Source organism: Rosa chinensis, chromosome 6 (genome assembly GCF_002994745.2).
Source record: "Rosa chinensis cultivar Old Blush chromosome 6, RchiOBHm-V2, whole genome shotgun sequence".
NCBI lineage: Eukaryota > Viridiplantae > Streptophyta > Magnoliopsida > Rosales > Rosaceae > Rosa > Rosa chinensis.
The window spans coordinates 425,154-442,554 of NC_037093.1; the positions used below are offsets into that span (position 1 = coordinate 425,154).

General features: G+C 37.7%; 2 long non-coding RNA genes across 2 annotated transcripts; both read left to right on the forward strand.

Moving 5' to 3' along the window:
- Positions 1-14,186: 14,186 nt before the first annotated feature.
- Positions 14,187-15,181, forward strand: LOC121049862. The gene is made up of 3 exons (XR_005801463.1): positions 14,187-14,287; positions 14,438-14,601; positions 14,989-15,181. It is a non-coding gene; the product is annotated as an uncharacterized LOC121049862 (long non-coding RNA).
- Positions 15,182-15,843: 662 nt separating this feature from the next.
- LOC121049740 lies at positions 15,844-16,933 on the forward strand. The gene is made up of 3 exons (XR_005801196.1): positions 15,844-16,465; positions 16,556-16,593; positions 16,699-16,933. It is a non-coding gene; the product is annotated as an uncharacterized LOC121049740 (long non-coding RNA).
- The last annotated feature ends 468 nt before the right edge of the window (positions 16,934-17,401 follow it).

Consider the following 17,401-nt stretch of genomic DNA (forward strand, 5'->3'; position numbering starts at 1 on the left):
TCTCTCTCTCTCTCTCTCTCTCTCTCTCTCTCTCTCTCTCTCCCTCTCTCCCCATCTATATATATTTACAAAATACCTCGGTGAATATTGTTAGAGCTCAAAAGTAATTTTGGCAATATCCTTTAAGAAGATTGAGCATAGCAGGCCGATACATGCGGCTAAAAAATAAGCCTACTTAGTTTTGGGTTACAGCTTCGCCTATTCCGGAGTCTATAAGGAAAACGAGCCCTTATAAGATTCGAGTAGCAGAGACTGATTAAGAATCTTCAATCAATAATCATTCTATAGCAAGGAACAACTGAAACCCTAGGTATAAATACTAGGTTTCAAGGGACAACAACACACAACTCTTCAATCAACTAATCGCAAAGATTACCAAAGTCTCTCCGGAGCAACCTACCTTCAACCTAGTTGAAACCAGTGAAGCAAGGGTAACGCCCTCGCAACCCAGCGATGCTAAAGTCACGCATTAGCAAACTCGTGTTTTCTCCTACTTTCCAGTGATTGCTCTGCTTAACCTACAACGTTAAGTATCGATTCGGTGAATGTAAGAGATTACACCACAAGTCCTTATCCGTAAGGCGAAAGTCTTTTTCCGAAAGGCAGAGAAAAGAACCTGGTGACGAGGTTGGTGCTCTCCTTGTCAACAACGTTTGAGAAGAAGTCAAGTCAAGAGACGCTCCGACGACTACACCGCACGGTGTTGGCACACTCACACTCGCACATTCAAAAGAGACTGTTTGCTAGCCGGCCAGACTGGCTTTGGAGCCAAACAATTAATACCAAATTCGTTTATCATTTTCGATGAGATCAAATGAGATAATATGTGGGTGAACTGAATAATTACTATGCGATGATTAGATCATATGAGAAATATAAAAATTCTATGGTACTCAGTAATATGTTGTGCTTCAAAAAAGAAAAAAAATTACTGTTAAATTCGGTGAGAAGTACGTACTAGAAGTACTCAGTCTGCCATCACGCATGTTCTCATTTTTTTTACTGTATGGTTCAATGTACAATCTTCAATTAGAGCAGATAATTAACGGGCGTGAGAGCTCTATAAATATTTATATTTTTTTTACCCAAACCAAAAAATTGGAATCCAAAATCTACCACATTTTCGTCCCACCTCAGTGGAACTTTGGTTAGAGACTTAGAGCTAGTGATAATTAGGGAGCTTGTGCTGAGGACCACAAAATCTGAAATATACATGGATTGAAGAATTAATATTGGTCGGATTTACTTGGTGTTTTTACTAGTTATGATAATGGTTAATTGAGGATATTATGGTTGCATAGGGTATGCGTACGTAGGACGGTAGGAGTTATGTGGGGGGACTTGAAGCAAATTCAATATTCCCCAAAGTGAAATGACTAAAATCTCAAGAATCTATTTCATCATACCATCCAAATCAGTTGACGACAGTAAATTCGTCTTGGTATTATGGGGAAGAAATTCAAGAATATATGATCACGGGTAGTCCGGCCATGAATCACCATCTTAAATTTTGCATACCTGCAGATCTATAGTATAATACAAATCGAATGATGATTGGTGATGGTGTTGCTTTTTTAGGGTTTGTGCATGCTTTCCCTATTTTACATTTGAAATCTCTGGAAAGCGCCGTGAATATTCCAAATCAAAGGCCAAGGTAAACTTCATGTCACTTTAATTTTTTATGGGAACTATCGTCATGGATTCTTCGATTTTCAGTGTGCTAGTTGCTCGGAACAGTCAAGACGTGTCAATCATGGACTTACCAAAATGTTTCAACAATGAATGAAAACAGCGTCTATCGATATTAATTTGCCATCATGATCCATTGTCTATTTGCCTTTGTCTAGGATTCGATCAACAGAAGGATCAAGGATGTTTGATTTGCCTCCTGAAATATTTACCACATGATGAGTGGTTTTAATTACCCTCAGAAATAGGGGAAGTAGATTTTAATTTTTTTTTGAAAGGGGGCTAATGCGGCTGCCCTCAAGTCTTGATTAATGAAATTGCAGAATACAAGGGGGGACGTAGAGCCTGAACCCCAGATTACAATAAGCATAGAAAGAACATCTTGAAATAATACCAAGAATCTCCACCAAATCTATGTATTCTAACAAGCACCAATTAGCAAAGAGTGCACGAAATGCTATTCCATTTGCTTTGACATAGCGGTGACATACTGGAAAGATAACTCTATCACGAAGAAACATCATTACAAATAGTACAGCTTTCCCACTATGTTGCCGCACGGAAATAAATCCGGTGACACTCAATTTCATCATGCCACTAGGAGGTTGCATCCATTTGATCAAGCAAATGGCTCGCCGCCTCGCTAGGCCAGACAAGGCACACAGAGTGTGCATACCGGGACAACGCCCACGTCGCCTTGCTAAAAAACGATAGGGACTTATTACTGGCATAAAGCCACATCCACTTGAAAGTAAAAAACAGTAAAACATAAAAATAACATAATATGGGTCCAAGGCCATAAGCCTGGCCCAATAAGCACCAAGCCCAAACTGGAACTGAAAGCTGTAGATGCAACACCTCCTCCATCTCGCATGCTAGCCTCTTGTCAGGCCACCACCAACTGCAGCTCCACCATCACCTACTCCGAACGCTGGCCGTCTCTCCTGCCCTCCAACATCCCAGTCATGCCAGCAAGGACCGTGGCCCATCCTAACCAACCCCCTCCCCAGATCGGAGTCAAACAAACCAAATTGAATTTGAAAGATCCGATCCGATCTGTACAAAACCAATCCCAATATCGCCGTCACCCATGCTTAACCATCAGACCCTACTCGCCGTCCGCGCTCCGATCTAAGGCGAAGCGACCCTGACATCACCCTCCTTCCCTCAAGTCGCTGCGGTCTTACTCCGACAAGGCCTGCAAACACATGGAACAGTGAAGCCACCACCGCACAGCTATCAACCCGACTGGGCTTCCTCCAATACCACCCGACAAGGCATGAGAAATTCTGAGAATCATTTGGAATGATAGAGGCATTTAGAAACTCATGTCTCATATCAAGGCTTTCAAGAATAAAAAGTCAGACTTAGATGATGCCATGTCACGCCCCGGATTTTACACACATGAAAATCGATATATATAATCCCATAATTATACATGCGTGAACGTTCAGTCATCAATACAAATACCTGAAATCTTTTTCCCCTTAACTTGCACACATATTGATGCCCTGAACCCTCAAAGTTAATATACACTCGCTTCATAGAGTTATATATTACACAAGCTTACGAATTAAATTGTCAACAACAAGATAAAACGTAAATGTTCCTCAGAGCTCACTACAACGGAAGTCCAAATAACGGTAAAGTCACAAAATTTGCTTCCTACCGTTTAGCTGCAAGTATGCAACCCCAACTTCACCCACGATTTTCCTGACCTGCAGGATTAACCCCTACACCGTTTGAATGGTGCACCGGGTTGCCACACAACAAACCCGGTAAGCTTTTGCAAGCCCGTATGAGTAACTCAAACCACACACAACTCACACCAATCACGAGAATAACTCACACGAATCACGTTTAAATCAATAAACAACGCACGAGATAAACTCACTCAAATCACGTTTAAATCAATAAACAAAGCACGAGATAAACTCACTCAAATCACGAGATAAACTCACACGTTTAAATGAATAAACAAACGCGTTTCAATCAAGAAACAAAGCACGAGATAAACTCACTCAAATCACGTTTAAATCAATAAACAAAGCACGAGATAAACTCACTCAAATCACGTTTAAATCAATAAACAAAGCACGAGATAAACTCACTCAAATCACGAGATAAACTCACACGTTTAAATGAATAAACAAACGCGTTTCAATCAAGAAACAAAGCACGAGATAAACTCACACGTTTAAATGAATAAACAAGCACGGCGGACAGACTAGAGCTCTAACTGATCGTATTCACTAACCCGGCCAAAGGCGTGAAGTCCCGATTTTCCCACCCACGATCCTCAACTTGTAAGTCTTTGGACCCGCGGTATAAATACCAAAACATTAAAGGAGTCACAATGGACCCAAAATGTTACACGAATCTAAAATGAAAGATTCCCCGTAATTGATCCCTATCAATTACTCCCGGTAAAAATCCATATTTGAATAAACCACCCGCGAATTAAAATGTTCCTCAAATACACAAATCTCAACGCTTTTCAAAACAAATCGAAATCAACATTTCCACAATCATTTGTTTTCCAAAAGCCACAACCCAAAACAATAAAAAGCATCATTTCATGAATATTGTTTTCATAAATCCACAAACCACCCAAAACATATATATTTCACGTAAACACATATCTATATGTAGTCATCCGCTCAGGAATGCCTACTAATACCAACTATAGTTTGCAGTTAACTAATAACTCTCAAAACAATAAGGTATTCCCGTTCGTGAATGAACTTCGTGAGATTACTCACCTCAGATTCCCGCTGCGTCTTCTATACAGAACCGAACTAACACTATCACCAACAACTCGTCCAATTCACCTTTAGAAGCACCTAATCACCAATGATCTCAAATCAGTAACGATTCACATTTGATTAAAGTTCGAAACCCCTATTTTGAACTAAAATCCCCAAAGTGGCGCCAAATCGAGGCGAAACCACATCCGAGACCTCCCAAAGTCTCCGGAATACGTCCACGATCGATGTGACCAAACCACAAGTCGATCGGACGCTCAAATCCTCACGGATAGCATAAATCGATCGGTATGAAACTGCAAAAATCATAACAATTCCAAACGAACTCCAAAACTTGCATATTATATATCGAAACGCTCGTATCAACGAGTAGAACATATATAATAACAGAAACAGTTCCTTAAGTGGCCGGAACACCGCCGGAACGCCACCACAGACGGTGGTGCACCGCCGCCGGCCAAAAACACATTATTTCACAAAACTCCCAACATCAAAAAGCTTCATCTAAGCATGCTTGTGAACTCTCATAACTGGATCGAAGTCAGAAAACAAGCTTAAGGGATCGAAAACTACCTCACAAGACGTGAACAGTAATCCCAACTGAGTTGATCGAAGTTTCACGTGAATCGATCCAAACAAACACCAAGGATCGATCAACGAGGCTGCTCTGAGCTCAACCAAGAAGACTTGAAGCCTCGCCGACGTCGGAACAAGGATTTCCGATCGGGTCCGAAAACGTCAACCTGCACCGCCTTCTACCGCCGCCACCACCGAGAATCGGTGCTAGAGGACACCACAGGGACGACCAGACGGAGGAGAGGAACTGATCTGGAAAGTTTCGTCGCCGGAGACAGCCGCAGTTCGCCGGAAAAGTCGGGTCGGATCGTCCGGGTTCGGGTCGGGTCAGACGGGTTTCTTCGATTCTGAGGGTAGCAGCCGAGAGAGAAGAGAGAGGAAGTGAGTTTCCATATACGGAAATTATGAAAATAGTAAGTTTCCAACTTGGGAAACTTCTATTTATACCAAAATGGAAATTCCTTCCAATCACCATAACTTTCTCATACGAACTCCAATTCTCGCATTCCACATGTCCACGAACTCGTATCGACGCGCTCTACAACTTTTGTGAAGAAAGTTTTCGGAGAATCCCAACGAATAAAAAGTCAACCTTGAGCCCCCCCTAAAGTCATACCTTTCAAATAGAAATTCGTCCGAAACACTTCCGCTCCATCCACGAGCCACGAAACCGTCCAACAACCATAAATTAGATTCCGGAAATTCCTCGGAAAATAATTACGAATTTCTGGGGCATCACATGCCATCTGCAATATGCCTAACCAGGATTTGAGCTCTAAAGGTGTAATTTTTGAAGAAATTAAGCTGTTGAAGCAAGCCTTTGATAATATACTATGTCAAAAACGTCATCAAACAACAGACATCAAATGATAGAAAGCTAATTTTCTGTTGTCTGAGTTCTCAGACGACAGATAAATTAAATGTATTGTCTGATTACATTGAGAAACCATACTTGTTTCATTTTGAATATATGATCATATCCAGACAACACTTATATGTTGTTGTAAAAGATAGAAATATTTCATATCTAACCCTAAAGAATTCCCTCCAAGAAGTTTAAGTCTTTTCCTTCTTAAAGTGCCTAAACCCTAGCTGACCAGTCAATGAGGTTGATATTAAGACAACACATTTAAGAAATTGTGTTATCTGAGTAAGGTGTGTCTAAACTTTTTTTATATTTTAACTCTCCTTTTCTTCTTCTCTCATTCAACGATTGTAGTCTCGTTCTTTTTCTCTCCATCTCTCTCAGTTTCTTCCCCTAACCCCCAAAACCCCATAACCTACTGATAGGAGCATTTTTATGCGACGTTTTAATAATTATTTCCTCATATTTTACTTAGTTATTTCCTTAAATAAATAAATTTTAATTTAGTTTTTATTTTCTAGGTACATTGGAATAAATGGAGAAGAAATGAGCTGAAATGAAGAAAAGGAATTTTCCTGGTCCGACTAGAAATCCCAGTCAACGCAGAAATCCTGATGAGGCTAGGAAACCTTAAGGCATTAGGAGACCACATAGCTTGAAGATGACGTTGGAGATATTTTAAGAGAATAAATCTTTAATTGCCGTGAATTATCAAGAGAAGATTATGGAGACAACATGAAAATCAAGGAAGTGTCATGAGAAGATTACGTTGGAGATATTATTGGGGAATTAAATCTGATTTTTCCATGGGAAATTATGGAGTTAATGTCAAAAATCAAGAGATGATCAAGGATAATGATGCCATGGAGAGATTTAAAGGAGAAAAAGTCCAAAACAAGTCCAGATTCATTCCTATTTTCACTCAAGATTATTTTGGCCGAAAATTAAGAGAAAAATCAGATAAAATCTTGGGAAAATCAGCAATAATATATTTGGAAAGATTATGAGATTGCTTTTGGAGCTTTTTGATTGGTTGGATGACACAACAGAGTTGACGTGGCGCTACGTGATTGGTCGAAGCTGTGTGGTGCAACCAGAAAATTCTTTAGAAATTAAATTCATGAAGCCTTGCCTTCCCCTATATATAGCCTCTTCTCTAGACGTTATAGACCACCACACACTACCATCACACCACCAAACACCACCACACCAACCATCATCACACCAACCACAACACCACATCTCTCTCCATTAGAAAATAAACATTAGAAAAATTCTCTCAATTCTCTAGTCTTCAGAAGCTCTGCGTCTCAACCAAGGAGGAGAAGAAGTCATGCAATACATCAAGATCCTAACCGCCATCCACTCTTGTGTCGTCCCTAGAAGATTGCTTGCTTTCAAGGATTTTCAAGTTCTTCGTCTCAAGACTTTGTCATTCATCATTCATGGTGTATTTCAAACTTTCTTTTCTTTTCCTTTGTTTGATTCATAGATTTATGAATTCTAGTTAACATGACGTTAAGGGCAAAGTTTGAAGCCCGTTTATATATTTTGAAATAAAGTTGTGATTTTTATATGTTGATTTATATGTTGCTTATGTGAGATTGCTTGATTGATTTTGGATTACAGAAAACTTTTATATGTGTGTGTTCTTTGGTGGCCAACTTAGGATATATGCATGTAATTGGAGCTAATTTAAGTAGTGAAGGCTTTGGACAAAAGTCGAAATCAATTAAGGAGGATTGCAAATAGGTGAACTTATTCATAACTAGGTTGTGCACTTTGGTTGACATCCTTTCTTTGTTCTTCATGCTTTGAATGTGTTCTTGAGTAGCTAGCTTTGTAGACTACGATTCCATGTTCAATAGGTTTAATTTAGGTGCTTTCACTTAGATTAAATATTGAAGGAAAGTAAAATATGGGAAATCGTTTGCTTTCTAACGTTTCACATGGTCAACTTATTTCTCATGACATAGAAGATCAACTATAGGAATTGTGATTGGATTTCATTCATATGATTGTGGAATTGATCTTTGTTCCTTGCGTTCCACCCTTGTATATGTGTTTTTATATTTTCTTTCTTTTATTTATTTTAATTTTCAAAACTCTAATTCTTAAATCCCCTTTTATTTAGTTATTTGTATATATTTTGTAAATATTATACTTTGTATTTATTTTAATTTCTTTATTTGTCTTACAATGACAGGTGTACCCTCAATCCCCGGAATAGAACGATCCCTATTTACTATATACTAACGATGACATCTTATAGGGTTAAATTATGCGCTTACTTTTAGCGTATCACCTACCCAATAGACCACCGCAATCAACCTCTTCTCTATAGTTCCACCGCTTGTTCCTCTTCCTGCTCAACCCCCCGTTCAGATAAGTCCTTGAAAGACTTCACTTCCAAAGACAATGGTGTTTCAATTTGGGCGTTTAGGCTGTGTTTGTTTCGTGGGACTGGACTGGATTGGACTAGCTTATGTAATAAAATTAGACTTATCCCACGTTTGTCACACATGAGGACTCAATTAAATGAGATAAGAGAGTCCCTGCATCAGCTCCCGACCTTCTTACATAGACCCCCCAAAACTCACCAGACTGTGGAAGCAAGGGCTTCAACAATGCATCAGTCACTCCTCTCTTTCGCGCTTCAGCCTCGTCTCTCCATCTCTTTCGCGCTTTAGCCTCATCTCTCCACTCTCGATCGCAACTACTCGTCCAGGTTCAATTTCTTTCCCCTCTCATGCTCCTTCTTTTGCTTGGATCATTATTGACTCTTCCCTTCGACCCCGTCTACCTTCTTCTTCTCGTGTATCTACTGTGATTTGTAAATTAAAGACTATGGATTGATTTTCTATTAACAATTGTTTATGGGTTGTAATAATTGGTGTTTGGGTAGCTTGATTTGCTGAGAATTGATCAATTACAAGACTGAGTTTTTTTTCTTTTAACAATGTTTGTGTTTTTTCTTCTTCTTTGGTTGGTTGTTTTCATTGATTTTGGATGTTACTGTGAAATCTTAGATATGGATCGAAGGCAAATTATGTTGCTCTTATTGGTGGAGTTGTGGCATCTAGAGATGGTCCTGTGTGTATCGTCAAGATGCTGTGGAGCTAACTTGAAGCCAAAGATCAATTGGTCAGATTGCTTGTAGGGTTGTACTGGTAGACTAGAGGAGAATGTGCTTGTACCTTTCTGTGTTTGTCATGTATAAGTTGGTTATTGCCTTATTGGTCATGTGTGTTAAGGGTAAAAGTGTATTTTGCCAAGTCAAGTTAGACATACTGCTCTATAGTATAAATAGAGTTAGACAGCTAGTACTCTGGTTTTGTAATGTTCTCTGTTTTCTTGATTGAATACAAACGAGGTTTTCTTTCCTTCTCCTCAAGATAATATACATAGCTTTCATGGTATCATGAGCCAGGTTGTGACCTAGGGTTTGTTCTTCGAGCTCCATCGTGCTCCTTGAGCTTTGCTTCTTCTTCAATTTCACTTTCTCTGTGTTCGACCTTTGGATTTGCTACAGAGATAAGCTCTCTCTCTCTTTGAAGAATCTTACTTCATATTCTGGGAGATTATTGAGAAATTTCTAGAAATTGATTAGCTTCGAAGCTTTGGTATCTTATAAATTTTGTTCGACTTTGATTTGGTACAAGATACAGTAGTTGTTTCATAAGAAATTCTGAGCATTTGATACATTGAAACCCTAGAATTTGGGGATTTTAGTTCAGAGGTTCTCTGTGTTATGATTTGTTGATTCATCTAGAATTTGGTTGTTGATTGATGAAAATTGGTGAAAATTGGTGTTTTTTGATGTATCGTCAAGAAAACTGATGAAGTGTTGATGTCATTGGTCATGGCAAGAAAGAATAATTCAAGTTTGGGTGTCTTTGCTGGTAGTTATGGTAGATAGAGATATTGAATGTGCAAAAGATTGTTACTTAAAGCTGCTGATCATTGAAGATGATATTAAAGTCTCTTGGGTTGCAGCAGACTAGTATTCACTTTGGTCTGGGTACTGATTCTTTAAAGAATGCCTATCAATAGTGTTATATACACTTTGCAATATTATGTTGTTCCAAGGATTGTTGGGATACAGAATTCTGCATTGATATTCCTTTACATCATTGTTTACTCCAGTCTACAATCTACAATTTAGCTTGATCATTTATATTTGGGAATGAGACAGAAAGTTGAAAAAAAGAATTGAACTGTGAAGATTTGTAAGTTTCTTTCAGGTTCGTTTACAATTCTATGTTGCCTTGCATCATGGATAACAGTATAATGTTACAAAATTGTCTACTGTCCAATTTCTACAATCTCATTACAGTTCAGCTAAATGACTCTAACTATGTAACATGAAAATTTCTGGTAGAGACACTGTTAAAAGGTTGTGGCTTGATGAGATATGTTGATGGATCATTCCCTTGTCCCTCAGAACACGTGATTATGGAAGAAAATGATTATGAAAAGGAGTACATGAATTGGGTGCAAACTGATTATGCCATTATGTCGATACTTACTTCTACTCTATCCAGTGATGCTCTTTGCTTCATTATGGAAGTAAGTCTTTTAAGGAAATTTGGTGTCGACTGAAGGAGAAATATGTTGATGATTCTCAGTATAAGATAATGAATCTCAAAAACTCCTTATACAACATCCAAAAAGGCTCAGACTCTATTGACATGTACTTACTTCGAGTCAAGTCAATATGTGATCAACTTGCTACGATGGGAGTTTATATGGCTGATGAAGACATAGTAGTCTCGGTTCTTCATGGTTTTCCCTCAGAGTTTGCTACCATAAAAGCTGTAATAAGAATCAAAACACTAAGCTCCTCTGTTTCAATGAAAGAATTAAGATCTCTTTTGTTGATTGCTAAAGATGAGATTGCACAAACTGTGAAGTCTATTTCTTCTGCTCCTGCTTTTGGAGGACCTCAGCCACCGGGTACTACCTTTGATCAGAAGCCTATATTACTGAATGTTGAGTCTGTTGTTGTCCAAGAATCAAAACCACTTGCTCATGCTCCTGTGACTGCACTTGCTGCTAATCATGAGAATCACACAAGAACTAAGGCAGGGCATGGCTATCAATATTCTTCTGATACACATCTTACTACTCCTACTTTTAATGATAATTTTTATGATTACAAGCGCTTCAATCAAAGAAGAAGATTTAAAGTTCATTATCAGCAATCTAGGATATATTACAGCAGAAATCAAAATGGTCTTGGGTTCTTTGGTGGATATGAAAATTCTGGAGGATACCATCATTTTAATAGAACTAATCATGCTGGGACTTCTAGAAACTATACTAATACACATGGTTTGGTGAAGAATGTTGGAATTCATATGGTTTTGGGCAAATAGTTTGTCACCAACATAACAACACCTATAACCGTGACTCTTGTAATCAAGATGGACACACTGGAAATCCTCATAATACATCCTTCAAACCTGAATCTTGTCAAATATTTACGATTCTGATCATATTGCTCTAACATGTTCCCAAAGACCATCTCCCAGGCAGGTTCTTGCTACCAATTCTTCTTTACAATGTCAAATTTGATTTAAGACTGGCCACAATGCAGCAAAGTGTCTACATAGACATCATTATGATTTACAACCACCGACTCATGAAGTGCCTCAAGCTATGATCGCTTCCTTCTCTTCTCAATCAAGGGCAGCATCTATTCCTACTAATCTTACTTTAATGTCCAACCATCCTTCAGCTTCTATTGGGAAATCAAACGACAATGCTTGTCTTTCCGCAACTCCAGTTTCCTCTGATCTTTCAGAATGGCAGCATCAATTGATCAAGGAAATTGAAGCTTTACCAACACAAGGCAATAAGCAGCTCATGTTTACTCCTTCGAATAAAACTACACTGCATTGTAGGTAGTCCTCTCATCCTATGAAACTATGTCAATCACTGCCGCTTATTCCTCCCGGTTGAAGCAAGCATTCCTAATTGCTCTCTTTGAACTATTTCATCTGCTGCAATCTGATGCTAGGTTCCCTCCCATCAGCTTGAGGGGGGATGTTAAGGGTAAAAGTGTATTTTGCCAAGTCAAGTTAGACATACTGCTCTATAGTATAAATAGAGTTAGACAGCTAGTACTCTGGTTTTGTAATGTTCTCTGTTTTCTTGATTGAATACAAATGAGGTTTTCTTTCCTTCTCCTCAAGATAATGTATATAGCTTTCAATGTGAAGGCTGTGGCAATGCATTGACGATTGGAAGCTCCATTAGAAATTCGCTAGTTGTTGATAATGATTGTGGAGTGAAGCCAGTTAGTAAGTCAATCATCTTTATTTTTGTTTTGCCCAAAGCCTAACTTCTTCGTAGGCATATTCTTTTGCATCACCCACATGATGTAAAAAGGGCTTCAATTTGATTGCTGTCCATTGTGTAATAATAAGAGTTTAAGAATAGTTTCTTCATTAAACCTACATTCCATGCCATTGCAAGATTATGATTCATTTGCCTAAACATATAGGCTTATTTCATGTTAAGTAGGGCCTCCATCTGATGGTTAATCAACATACATACATGATTATATGAGACATCTGTACTAATAATACCTCAAATTTATAATTTTTTATTCCAATTTTCTGCCAAGTTATTCAGCTTCCTTACTTAGTGTTTGTTTTCTGCCTATTTGTATTATCTTCATTGGCAATCTGTTAAGCTTAGAAAATGGTTTTCAGTTGTTTTTCGTTCTTCATGTGCTATTTTCAATTTGCTTATAAATGGTGGCAAAAAGAAACAAAGAAGGTATATTGTTAAAACACATAAATTGATCTCTTGTTCATTTAGGTTCCACTTGTTGCTCCAAGTGAGTCCCTTCCTGAGAGACCCGGAGCGCCAGATTGTCCAGTGAGTAGCATTTCAGTTTATTTATTTTTGCCAATATGATGCGTTTAAGCACTCGCACAGCTTACATATACCCTTCCATTCTATATGTTGTAGTACTTTCTAAAAACTCAAAGATGCATATCTATCTCCTACTTTTGTAATGCGCATTATTATCTATCTATTAATGATGTTGATTTGGTTATATTCCCAAATATCTATCAAGAGAATAAATCTAGCGAAACTAAGACAGCTCTTAAGACGGAGGGAAGTGAAGTTGCTGTGAAGCCTCTTGTTTCATTCACTCCAGCACTATTGTATAACTCGAAAGAGCTTCCTGTAAGACCGGTATGTATTTAGTAGAGATGATTGAGCCTTTTCAAAATTGTGTTTTCAGCTTTATGATAATTTTGTTTTGTTGATCATATGTTTGTTGCTTCTACCAGGGTGAAACTGATTGTCCATTCAACCTGAAAACTGGAAGGTCAGTTATGTCTTATTTTGTTGTTTAATTATGATTACTATAGACTACTAAGAACTCATAATGGCTTTTGTTCTCTTAAATCAGTTGCAAGTACGGGACCACTTGCCGGTACAATCACCTTGATAGATGACATGATGAACAAGAGTGGATTTGCATGGAATGATATCAAAAAGTGCATTGAAATTGATAGTAATGAAGTATGGGATACGTATTTGTAGGTAATGAGGAAGTTTCATTGAGTTTCATTTTTAAGGTAGCTGATTTCATTGCTGCACTTTGATCGATTCATTTTCTGTTTCTGTCATAGCACAACAAAAAGGCAAAGACATGGAGAAACAAGAAGTATCCATTATTTGATAGACTACCTACCATCTTTGGGAGTGACCGTGCTAGTGGAAATGGGGCTGAGGTCCCCGCTGATATGATGGAGGAGCTGAGGTCCCTGTTGATAGAGGATCTACCTAGCTGTTGTTGCAAGATATGTTCTTTTTTTTGTTTAGACAACTACAACAGTTGTTGCCTTAACACATGTTGGACAAGCTCCTTCTTTTGCTAGATTAACATTCATTTTTGTAATTGCTAGATGGAACTTTATTGGCATGTGGAAATGTTAAATCAGTGTATCACTGTGTTGTATTAATAGGTGGACTTGTCGATGTGTAAAAACCAACTACAAAGTATGCAGATTGTGGTTGCTCTTCTCAATCTATGATTATTTTGCTGTATGTGAACTTTGCTGCAAATTACCAACTTTTAGTCCAATACACCAACAAACATGGGATATGACTATTTTGACTATTCTGCTCTTTAGTCCTAAGCAGTACCAAACATGGGTCATGTATTAACATAGCATATCCCAGACTAGAAGAGTCCTAGACTATTATAGGAAATAAGGTGGGGGATAATAGTCCCACGTAACAAACACAGCCTTAGGGTTCTTTTGGTTTTGGGGTTTATCTGGGTTCTTACATTTTGCTCATGATTATTGTTCTTGTAGATTGAAATTGGTGAACGGGGGCTGTTGGTCATAACAAGGCATCTCAGGTAAGCTATTTAATTTGGGGGTTTAGGGCAGGTTGGTCCATCTTCTCATCAGTGAACACTTCTCTCGCATATGAATTCGTGATTTTTCTTGATTTATGTTGTGGGCTTTTGTTAATTTTCCATACTTTCTTCTTTCGTGGTGGTCTTCAGTTTCGTCACAAAGAGATTCTTTCGTGCTGCTCTTGGTTGGTTTCATCATAGAGAGAGCAAGAGAGCATGTGAGTGACAAAAAGAGATAGACAGGCCCTTGAGATGGAGTGCCTCGCTGGGGTGGATTCACATGTCAACTCTCATCTTTCTTCTGTGAAGATTGGGTAATGTTTTATGTTCTTGAATCAAAATTTATGTTGTTTGGTTCTTTTTCTTTGGAAAGGTCCGATCTTTGAGGCATTTGTGTTGTTTTTGGAATTGGATGTGGCTCGGTTATATCTTTTTGGAAATTGGTTTAGCATATTACTGGTATGGCTGTTTACAATTTATGTCTTTCGGACTTCTACTTTAGATATGAATAAATCTGTATTTTGGGTTGTTCAATTTGGAAATTTCTTGCTTGGTTTAATTTGCAGTATGTGAAATGTAGAAATTTAGTTTCCATCTAGTGGCTTAATGTGCTTTTTCCACTTAGTTTGCAACTTAAAGTGTTACTTTTCCTTAATTATTAGGCTTATTTTGTTATGCTTTATTTCTTGTTTTCAACCCAGGAAAATCCTTAGGAGTGAGTTCTATATTTTTGGCACTGGTTCTGGTCGGAAGAGCAGCCTTCATTTTCCCCTCATCTTTCTTATCCAAGATAAGTTGCTGATTGGTGCTTAGTGCTTACTATAAACATATTGGTGCTTAGTGCTAACTATAAAACAGATTAGTGCAATATCAATGTACTAGGGCTTCTCTTAGTATCTTGAACTTATAAATGTTGCTGTAATTGAAATTTGCTCTTTTATTTATTTATTTTTATCTAAAGTTATATTAGGAGATGAGTTCTGTTACCAAGGTGAATAGGATAGCTTTAACTTTGTTCTCTTTATTAATTGTTAGTTTGCTATTGATAGAGTTTGCTAGTATTTAAATTAGTCTTTCTTTTCTCTTTATTTTGTTTATCAAGCATCAAGGGCTGCTTGACGTGTTTGAAACTTAGAAGCCTACCTAGCTTAAGTTTTAGGGCTAAATACTGAGTACTACCCTGTAGTTTGGGTCTAAAATTAATTCAATCCCTAAACTTCTAATTTCATCAAGAACACCCCTGCACTTTCAACTTTGATCTAATAGGTCCAATTTGTTAGTCTTCCGACAATTGAGTCATTTAACTAGTTGACCTGGCTCATATATGACCTATGTTTTATGATGTGGTGTTGAGGTGGCCTGCATAGTCAATTTTGGAGTGATTCCCACTACTAGAAATCTATCAAATAAATAGTTTTTCAACAAATAATCGAAATATAACTTGAACTCATAACAGAATATAAATGAATTGGACTTATTAGATCAAAATTGAAAGTACAGGAATTGAAAGTACAGGAATTGAAAGTACAGGGGTGTGTTTTTGATGAAATTAGAAGTCCAAGGACTGAATTGATTTTGGACCTAAACCACAGGGTAGTAACCAGTATTTAGCCCTAAGTTTTATCTCTTCCACCGTTTTGCCTTTCACTTTTTTTTTTGGCTTTTCTTTCCTATCAAGAAACTTATCTGGGAATGGTATATAGCTTTATTTCTTTTCTTTGAGACCAGGGATTGAAGAGAGAACAAGGAGAAGAATTTAGACATATGGGTTGTGAAAGAGGGTGCAAACTAAGTTTGATTCTAGATTGAGTATTAAGAAGCTCGGGTACTGAGTCAAGGGTGAGGGTTTCAAGTTTCTGTTAGTTGTAAAAACAGTAGGTATATGAATTGTGAATTTGTTGGTTTTATTGTGCTGCAATTGTTTATGGTTCATGATTCAAGATTGCAATATCCAAAAGGCAACAAATTGGAAAATTGTAGTATTGATATGGTTGAGAAACTGTGGATACCCTGTGTACTCATTTTAATCATGTAATTTTTTTGACTCTTTGAGTGGTATATATTTCAGGTGGTTTTGGCTGGCCATTTCGTCCACATGTTGAGGGCATTCTTCGTGATAAAGGAATGTTGATGAGTTCTCCTCTAGTATTAGCATCTGCTGTTAGAAACAAAAGCAAGGTAAATGGTTTTAGGTAGTTTTTTCTATCAGACAAATGATTGTGGGTACTTTTTATTTTGGTTTTGGTAATAATGCATGATTGATAATAGGGAAGCAGTGATCTTGGCCAATAAAGATTCTCTACTTGGTAATATTGTTATTGCCTTGTGATCTATACAAGTACCAAATAGTGGTTTTTATTATATTGTCCATTATGAAGCTGATTGATTTTTTTTCGTTTCTTGTGATGCAGATTTGATTTTTATTAATTCTGTTGGTTACTTGATCATCTACATCCAATAGTCCACTTTCATGTCTGAACTCGGAACCCAAGTCCCCATCTACTTTTGGTAAGGCTCTCTTCCTTTAAGCCAATACATATAAATGAAATGGTTGATTAGAGCACAGTTATGTAATGCATGTGTACCTGGCTGGTTTGTGTAATGTGCGTGCAGATTAGTAGTTTATTGTCAACTTAGTTCTTTGCTTGCCCAAATGATAGCTTTCAATATATGTTAATGTCAAGTTGATGTGTTAGTGATATGAAAAACAAAAAGGATTCTGGTTTTAGTCACTATGTTAGTGTTCTGGATTTAATGATGTTCTCTTATTGTTTCATATCTCTATCTAAGTAGTTGGTGGTTAGTCACTTGATACAGAAATAACGTAATTACCAGTCTTTGCTTCTGCTAGCTTGCTGCTATTGTGAATATGTCTGTTGGGAGAAACATTGCTGGAGGTAACCGTAACCTTCATGAGCACTCTCTCTCTCTCTCTCTCTCTCTCTCTCTTGTATGTTGATTGTCATTGCTTAGGAGTATTGAAGATGTCTAATATGATGTTCTTTGTATATTATGTATTGTTATACTTCTCTAATGGACTATAGGTAGTTCCTAAGTGCATGATATTGCGGATGGTAGATGTAGAAAGGTTTCGCTTTATTATGTACCTCCTGA